Source organism: Schistocerca cancellata, chromosome 4, assembly GCF_023864275.1.
Source record: "Schistocerca cancellata isolate TAMUIC-IGC-003103 chromosome 4, iqSchCanc2.1, whole genome shotgun sequence".
NCBI classification, from domain to species: domain Eukaryota; kingdom Metazoa; phylum Arthropoda; class Insecta; order Orthoptera; family Acrididae; genus Schistocerca; species Schistocerca cancellata.
The window spans coordinates 8,529,425-8,537,270 of record NC_064629.1 but is presented as its reverse complement, the minus strand read 5'-3'; the positions used below and the strand labels follow the sequence as shown (position 1 = coordinate 8,537,270).

The following is a 7,846-nucleotide window of genomic DNA, read 5'->3' as shown; positions in this document are numbered from 1 at the left end:
ACGGACGCAGTCGGTAGGACTCGAACCTACGCTCCCAGAGGGAATCTGATTTCTAGTCAGACGCCTTAACCACTTTATCTTATTAAACTTTATTAAATATTAATTTTTTGTTACATTTTCTTGATTGCACATTCACTGTTATCAAGTAGGGTTTGTAAACACCATTCTACAGCACAAATACTATACATTTACGTAAAACACTGCTGGAGTAGAATACACAATAGAATACAATTTTAACCCTTAAATGCATAGTGTTACATACCTACAATATGGATTGAAAAATTATTTTGTCCACCTTTAGAGAGAATTTAGTGAACTAACCCAAGTCTTACAGGTGCAACGAAGTATCTCTGATACTTAGTATTAGCTGTTGGCTGTACTGTGGACTTGTGGTAACCTTTTTGGAAGTATGCAGAGAAGTTAGGTGTGAATTTTGCTTAGTTTTCAAAAGGGTGGGATAGGATGCAGCAGCATCAACTTGGCCAAATGCTGCCAGCTATGGGAATATGCGCTGTGTCCCTTGTTTTTTAGGAACATACATCACATTTAAACTGGATGTCCAATTCCTGTTGATCCACTGTAGGGAGTTAAGAGGATAAATTATTACTGTCATTAACTTTGCTTAATTCTATGAGAACAGTAAATTGTAGCGATTAATAATGGATACAAAATCATATCTGTGATGGTTGAGAAACATGACTCTATGAATCTGCAGTTAACAATTGGTTCGCACATATAATTGTAAGTTAATGGTTATTCCTGAAGCAGAGACCACAAAAGTCTGTGCAACAAAAAGAAAATCTAATAACACACAAGTTAATTTTCGTAGCTGATGTCAGATGAAGAATAAATTAAATGCTTTAAGTTCTACATGCTAAACTTTCAGGGGAACACAGGGAAGATTTCATGGACTGAAGCAGCAGATTGTTCAGTACATGCGAGAAAAGTGGAATACAGGCTTCCTCATTACTTGAGAAACTAATCAAATGAAGGTGCTGGAAATGAGGAGGAATTTTTCAACTGCATGAGGTGCAGAATTCAAAGCAAGTATGAGCTCGTGCATGGTACTTAACTTCTTCAGACAGATCAATATAATAATAAAAAGTGTCTGTATTTACCTCACTATAAGACAACTCAGAATATAAGATGACCCCCTTTCTTTGAAGACCCAACATGTGAATTTTTTGGTATTTAACATATTCTGACTAATATTTGCAAAGTCTAAAGGTAGTTATAGAAAATAAGATATTTGTTTATGACTGTTCCACATCCCAAAGTGATTTTTCAGTTAAAAACAATACAAAATGACAATGATACAACTCCACTAACTTAAGATTCACTGAGCACAAAATAAGGTTCTTTTTTGTTTTCATTTATAGTATGTCCATATCAGGAAGAGAAGAACGCCTAAGTTTTTTATTTTCTTGGCATTCAGTAAATTCAGATGAGTTACGCCTGAGACGAACTGCCATACCAATGTTACTGCGAGGGGGTTTCATTGGCATTTTTGAAGTCTTTAGAGTAATATGTTGTTTTGTGTTGTTAATGTCTCTGAATGCTTCCCTTTTGTTAATTATACTTGAAGGGAGTCCACTTTCTTGTTGAGCAGCATTCTTTCGTGACTGCAGAACTCAAAGTCTTTGATTGAAAATGGCTATCTCATCACTTGTTGGTAGAGCATCCTCTACCTTAATCTCTGTAGCTTCTCCAAGACTTGAACACAGTTCTGCCTCCTGCTTTGAAATCTCCAATATTTCTTTCATGAGCGCACACTTCTACTCTTGAGGTTTTCTTGTTTCACACTCTAGCTTAGTAAGAGCCTCACATAAAGGCAGCGTATCATACAATGCAGGATAAAAATGAAATTCAAGTTCCTTACTTAGTTTGTCAGCTTCATGCAATAAAGAATTCAGCCTTTCGTGCATCTCATGTTTCTTCTGTTGCTCTCTAGAAATTATATTCTGGATCATCTCCACAATTTCTTTCTTAACCTCATCACCACGCTTTGCAACATCCTTTGCATTAAACCCACATTCTGCCCACAGCGTCTTACGAATTCTTTAGTGACGGACATATCGAATAGTGCTTCCTCAAAAATGTTATCATCCATCATAAAACATAAACTCTCAACCACTCAGTTATAACAAGAAACTGGGTCCGTAACCACTCGGCCACGACTGCTCGTATCTGAAGCTTCCCTCGAATCGTGAAAAATCCAACCGGTCTGCGCAGAATGTTGACAGGAAACGAACTCTGTGCACTGATTACGGCAGGGCTACCAGCGCTACGAGACGAGCCATTACGGAAGCGTTAAAAATCTTCGCCCTGACAGGGACTCGAACCCTGGACACTTAGGTTAAAAGCCTAATGCTCTACCAACTGAGCTATCTTTTTTTTTTACCAGTGCTCTGCCCCCTTTTTTTTAATAGACGCTACCCTTTTTTTTTCTTTTTTTATTCTTTTTTATTCTTTTTTTTTCCTCTCTACCATTTTTTTTTCTTTAATTTTAAAGCGAGCGGGGCAGGCAGATGGCGGCAAGGTGGGCAGGGGTCAATTAGTCAGAGGCCTGGCCACGGTGCCGCCCCCATACCCGTCATCACTCACATTGATTGTAAAGGAACATTGATTTTTTTAAATTTTTTTTGTGCCTTTATTTTTTTTTATTTTTTATTTTTTTTTATTTATGTATTTATTTATTTATTTATTTATTTATATATATATATATTGGAAAAGCATCAACATGGGACTGGAGCCAGATCATTTGGTTGATACATAAACGGGTGAAGGTTTCAGAGCTCGAACAGCTATCCAATACCTGTTCTAGTGAATGCAATATGAAGCATATTACCGTACTTGCGACGGTGATCCGCATAGTTTCTAATTTTAGTATATTCCGTTTCCATGTGTAACCGAAACTCGCTGTAATCTTCGCCCGTCAGCCGATTGAAGACATGACTTGTATATTGGCCCAACAGCCACATGACAGCATTATTTTTAGTTGGTGGAAAATATTTGACGTCTGGTCTGTGCAGTAAGTTCGTGTCGATGTTATTTTCAGAAGTCCGAGTTATAAGGGCGACTTTTTGACGAACCCATTGCCAATTGCGCATGCGGTGACTGCAAGTATATCTGTGGGGAACACTATCCACTTGGTGACAATCTCGACAATGGGCTGTGTCGCTTAGCCCAATCGCATGCAGGCGCTCATTTGTGCTGATAATGTTGTTAACCGTTTTATACCATGTCGACCTGACCAAAGACGGAAGTACACTGCTGCTGTTGTTCGCCCACAGGACATCCCAATTGACTCCAGTGTGCTTTTGTTCGATTTTGTTCTTGCCCTCATATTGTTTCCTGTGCTCCAGAATGTCCTTGGCAGTTAAAGGTCGATGTTGGAGAAGGACCTCGCTCAAGTAGCTCTTTTCCAGATAATATGTGCGGATGTGGGAGAGCTGGTAGTCGATCGTCTGCACATTGATGGGCGGTTCTACGCTTTTCGGCGCGACTGCCTCAAACAACTTTGTCGTAAGGGTGTCAGAGTAGTTTTGGATTAAGGATGTCATCCGTTTAATGTACAAAGCCATTGCTTTGGCGTTCAGATCAGTCAGACCCAGACCGCCATGCAGAGGGTCGAGGGTCACAGTCTTCACGTCAACTCGAAATATTTCCCCCCGCCACAGAAAATTGGTCAACTGGCTCATTATCTGTTTGGCTATGACTGTGGGGATTGGAAAGACCTGTGCCACATAATATGCTCGCGACAGGATACATGTATTTATCAATTTAACCCTCTGAATTTGGTCCATACTGCGATAAACGTTATCTATTAAAGCACCCTTGACTTTGAACAAGACATCCCGCCAATTTGCCGTTATCATCCTTTGTGGAGGGACCGTCAGTATCGTCCCAAGAGATTTGTGTTCCGTAACATGGGTAGCCCATTCTAGGCCGACATCGTCAAGTCCCCTTATACGTAGAAATTTGCTTTTAGTTTCGTTCATTTTTGCGCCAGAAGCGGAACAATAGCGCCTGAGGTCTGCCTCCAGTACAATCACATCATCCCTGTTCCTCACGACGATGCCGACATCATCAGCATATGCCCCAACTGCAGTTTTCTTCCCGGCGATCGTTATGCCCGTCATGTGCTCATGTACTAGCCGCAGCAATGGTTCTAGGGAGATGACAAAGAGCAACATGGAAAGGGGGCTTCCTTGGGGGACACCCCTTGCGATGGTAATTGGTCTTGTGAGCTGGCAGTTGACGGAGATCGTGGCAGCCAGACCAGTGATCATATTGCGCACGACAGCGATGGAGTCATGCCCGAAGCCCATCCTCCGCATTGTTTCGAAGAGGTATTTATGGCTGACATTATCAAATGCTTTATAAAAATTGAGAAAAAGGAGGCCGCAATTAATGGTGCTGGCAGACGACAGAGCGACGATATCTCTATATTGTGCTGTAGTCTGAAATATTGATCGCCTATAAGCACAAGTTTGCTGTTGCCCAATTATGTTTGCGGTCAACGGCATCATTCGATTGTTTAAAGCTCTCGCAATAATCTTATAATCTGAGTTAAGAAGAGAAATCGGCCGGAAGTTGTTAATCTTTTTACATCCCTTATTTTTAGGAATCAACACGATTTTACATTCTTTAAGTTCTGATGGTACAAACTTTCCCCGCAGTACGTCGTTAACGGCTTGTGTCAACTTATCACCTATGATACTCCAATATCGTTGATAGAATTCGACCGGAAGGCCATCAGGGCCCGGCGATTTACTTTTAGGGGAGCCGCGAATTATTTCAAGGACTTCATCTGGACTAAAAGCTGAAAATAAGCTGGCGTTGTCGTCGGCAGTAATTGTGGAGGTTGTAAACGCAAATAACTCATCCAAATCGTCCTCTTGCGTTGCTTCTGCCTCATACAGGGCACTGTAATACCTGTGGATTTCTCTGATGATCTCGTTTTGCACAGTGAGGACAGTACCGTTTTCTAATTTAAGTTCGTCCATGAATATCCGTCGTCGGTTCTTGCGATGTTTAATCAGATGATATAACGCAGCCGTTTCGTCCTCGCTAACGGATCTGGCTTTTGACTTAAGTTTAAGACCCTCCAGTTGTTTTCTCTTTAAGCTTAATAATGTCGCTTTAATTTTCTTGATGTCGGACAGGCGCCTGTCTGAGCCATCTGCCTGATCATACAAATCCCTTAAGACCATGTAGTAAAATTCCATTGTACGGTGAACTGCCCGAGATCTCTCTATACTATAAGATATAATTACTTTCCGTAATTTGGGCTTCGCCTTGCGGGTCCACCACTCTAAAACACTCGGAAAGTTGTGTACAGAGCGCAAGCAAAATTCCCAAGCTGTCTTTAATTCGACCTCGAGCTCGTCGTCTGGTAAAAGGCCGACATTCATGCTCCACTGATTCCTAAACCAGTGAGTTGGTTGCCGGTCTAAGTTTATGCAGGCGCTCACACTACAGTGATCAGAGAAGCTGACTGGAGTGATTTCCACTTGTAACAAATTCCGCACTATGTGACTTGACATATAGATTCTATCAATCCTGCTACTGGAATTATGTGAAATATGCGTGTATTTCACAAGCGTGGGATACTTAACTTCCCACGCGTCCCTCAGTTTCATTTGAGAAACAAGAAAGTTTAATTCAGGGGAATAATTAAAATTGGGGGATTGATCTTTATGGTGCAATACACAATTAAAATCGCCGGCAATGATCAAGTTTGGCGAGTCTCTCCGCAGTAAGTAAATGATATCCTCCTTAAAAAACTTCGATCTGTCAGCGCGCCGTGTACTTCCAGATGGTGCATACAGATTGATTACACTGACGCCCATGATAGTCACGCCTATGCCCCGTCCAGAGTCTAACTTTTCGACATCGGTTATAGGTATTCCTTCCCTAACTAAAATCGCTGTGCCAGCACTGAATTCAGGAGCGAAATTAATTATTGCAACATAGCCGGGAATGTTAATTTGCCATGTTGCAACCTCTTGTAAAAGGGCAATATCTGTACCAGAGTCAAACAAAAATTGTTTTAATAAAGCAAGTTTTAACTCTGACGTAATCCTATTGATATTAAGGGAGGTGATAGTATAGGCCTGTAGCATATAGGTAATGAGATGTAAAAGTATAATAAAACGATGGCATCGAGCTCAAGAGTGCCGGCTGCGGAATTAACAAAGGTATAATGTGAGCAGCCATGAGAGGATTAGTGGATCAAGAAGCGAAATAAAAACGATAACAAGTGATACACTACGAATCATAAGCCGATTGTAGCAAAAACGACACAGTGAATGCTGTGAACCATAACCGGAGAAAAGAACAGAAAAAACACAAAGAAGCTTTGCAACCGTAGGCGACAGCATGGAACAAGCCTTGTACCAACGGAATTACTACTGTGGAGGATGGGCTTCGCCGAGTTCTTTGCTGTTGTCATCACCGGATCGTTCCCTCACAATTTCATAACTAACATTTCGGGGTACTACATCCGCTTGCGAGGAAGTGGAATTTCCCTTGTTGCGAGGAGCGGAGAGATTTGGCTGTGGATTGAGCCTTCGTCGTGGGGCGTTTTGAGGTCCCGAAGTTTTTGTGGATTCTTGAGACGCGGTCGTGTCGTTGTCGCAGCACTGCCGCCGGCAGCTGGCAGGTTGGTAAACACTTGCACCTGTTTACTTCCGCCCGAAACTTGTTGTCGGGCGTCAGCTGTAGCGCGTTGTTGACACAACACTTCCTCACTGTGTGCGCGTTGTAGCGGTTGTTGTCCTTCGGGCACGGCACTCAAAATTGGAGGTTCCTGTTCATGACCCGGCGTCTCAGGATTCGGCATCCCCTCAAGTCCATCCGCACTGGCTTCCAAATCGACCCGCATAACATCATCTGGTACTAAATCCTCCGCGGTTGATGGTTTTGGTTTCCGGGCTGCAGGAGTCGCGGGAGATACTTCCTCATCTGACTGCTCATCACTACGTTCCAGCGGCCTTTTCTTTTGCTGAGATTCACTTTCAAGACAAACTGGCGCAGCAGTTTGCCGTCCTACGAGTGGTGGAAACGCATCAGCAGTTATGGGCGGGGTCTCGGAGGTAGTTGCCTGGGGAGCATCAACATCAGGGTCTGCAGAAGAACCAGAAGTATCTACTGCCATTACCTCGTTAAGTGTTAATCTACGCCGCGGCTGGAGATTATTTTTTAAGACAAAAACTCGGCGGGGGCAGTCCTGGCGAAGATGGCCTAGTTCATTGCAGATATGGCAGGTGGGGGCTTGACCAGAATATATAATGTGCGCCTTATAACCGTCAACCGTGATGTGAGAAGGAATGTTCATTTTTACTTCCATGTCCACAGATCTAATCCCATTGAAACATTGTAATTTGTAGCGAGACGACCACTTTTCGTTGACAATTTCTTTAACCTCACCAAACTTAGAAAGTGCATCTTTAATTTTAGCATTGTCAATCTCTATGGGCAAGTTAAGTACTCTAACTGTCTGAATCGATGTATCGGCACGTGTTACAGTAACCATACTAGTGGTGCCGTCGCGATGAACAAAAGGGACTTGTTTGCCGATTTTTTCAATAAGTCGATCAACTGCTACTGGACTGAGAAACTTGACAAACACGCAATAACGATCAGAATCTAGCTGGGTGGTGTGCACAGAATCAGAAGTGATGCCTATTACCTCGGTTAGCCAGTCGTGAATCTCGAGGGCGGTCGGTTGAACTCGGCGGGTATCCTTGTCAAAGCCAAAAACCAGGGTGTTTTTCCGGATGGTGGTAGACATGGCGCTGCAGCTGTATGGAATCCGGTCAAGTCCGAATCCCGTACAAGA

The 7,846-nt window shown here is 42.6% G+C and overlaps 1 non-coding gene across 1 annotated transcript; it reads right to left on the bottom strand.

The window, feature by feature from the left end:
• Nucleotides 1–2,321: 2,321 nt before the first annotated feature.
• On the bottom strand, nt 2,322–2,407 carry Trnak-uuu (transfer RNA lysine (anticodon UUU)). The gene has a single exon. It is a non-coding gene; the product is annotated as a tRNA-Lys (tRNA).
• Between the last annotated feature and the right edge of the window lie 5,439 nt (nt 2,408–7,846).